General features: G+C 37.5%; 1 non-coding gene across 1 annotated transcript; it reads right to left on the reverse strand.

Moving 5' to 3' along the window:
* Positions 1 to 288: 288 nt before the first annotated feature.
* On the reverse strand, positions 289 to 359 carry trnag-gcc. The gene has a single exon. It is a non-coding gene; the product is annotated as a tRNA-Gly (tRNA).
* Between the last annotated feature and the right edge of the window lie 1,150 nt (positions 360 to 1,509).

Below are 1,509 nucleotides of genomic sequence, written 5' to 3' on the forward strand. Positions count from 1 at the left end.
CCATGTAAAAGCTGATGACTGGAGAGTATTTATGAGAGTTGATAGTCTGATGGTTGTAAGAATGATGAAGCGCTGATTTTGCAGTTTTTAAGAGTAGGTATGTAACTGCTGAAGTGAGACGAAAAGAACAGGACTTTTATCAAGCAGATTTTGAAAACTCGCTGTAGTAAAATGGTAAAAACGTGGGTAGAATATTTGGGATTTCCTGAAATCCATAAAAACTGTACAAGTTCAAGAAAGTTTTTGTTCAAGAAAGTTAGTATTTCGGAGAAAGTAAAATAGGCTAACTGCATTGGCCGGGAATCAAACCCGGGCCTCCCGCGTGGCAGGCGAGAATTCTACCACTGAACCACCAATGCACCAGATGTGATTTAAAGGCTTTGCACTCACTGAATAATTTAATGGAGGAGATTTTTCTTCATATGTTCTTTCATTATTTTGTGACATCACACTTAACTGAATATGCTGCATTTTACTTTTACTCTATACTTTTCCCTTTTACTCAGTAAGTCTCAACAAAAATTTACCACTAAATACCCCAACCTTCTTGTAATCCTGGAAGACTCTTTTTTTTCATAGATATTTTTATTCAAAATTTAACATATTTTTACAAGTTTACAAATAATACAAAACCCCAAGTATAAACATTCATATACAATTAAATCTTAAGTGAATAATAACCAAAATCTATCAAACTGAAAAAAGAGATACCGAGAGAAAAAAAGCAAAGCTCAACTAACTACTCATCTAACCTACAACTAACCACAGTGTATAATTAAATCTCTTACATTATTCAGGAAAACAAACCGATGGATAACACAGAAATTGAGTCGTGAGATACAATCTCAGAATGTGTTAACATCAGATCATAACAAAACCCGGATTCGTGCGGGATTCCTCTCCCAAAGGGCCCCAGGCCAGCCAGGTTCGCAATCTCAATTAAATAAAAGCCCTTGTTAGGATGGCTGAAATATCTGTATTTTTGTAATTCAAGAAGAGCTGCCATATTTTATGGAATAATTCAGTCTTTTGGTGCACCATATTTGTAAAGAAGTCAAGGGGAATACATTCCATGATTATTCTGTACCAATTCGAAAGTACAGGGGGGCCCTCAGCCACCCAGTTTACCAAAATATGTTTCCTTGCACAGAAAGAGAGAATAGAAAATAATCTCTTCCCGTGCATGTCCAGGGAGGCAAAGTGTGAAAAGCCCAAAAGGATCCACTCTAATTTCCGTTCCTAAGATTTCTGTCAGAGCACTTGCTACTTTAGTCCAATATCTGCGGACCTTATGACAGGTCCATAAACAATGTACAAGAGTGCCCACCTCTATTTTGGGATACATTGGAGATGCTCCTGCCTTAAATTTTGCCATTCGGTCCGGTGCTATAGAGGCCCTATGAAGTGTCTTCAACTGATTGGCCTGAGTTCTGTTGCAGATGGAGATTTTTCTGGCATTTTCCCAAATGTCATTTCACATTTCTACAGAGATTTCCAGTCCCAAATCCT

Source organism: Chiloscyllium plagiosum, unplaced genomic scaffold (genome assembly GCF_004010195.1).
Source record: "Chiloscyllium plagiosum isolate BGI_BamShark_2017 unplaced genomic scaffold, ASM401019v2 scaf_25427, whole genome shotgun sequence".
Classification (NCBI taxonomy): domain Eukaryota; kingdom Metazoa; phylum Chordata; class Chondrichthyes; order Orectolobiformes; family Hemiscylliidae; genus Chiloscyllium; species Chiloscyllium plagiosum.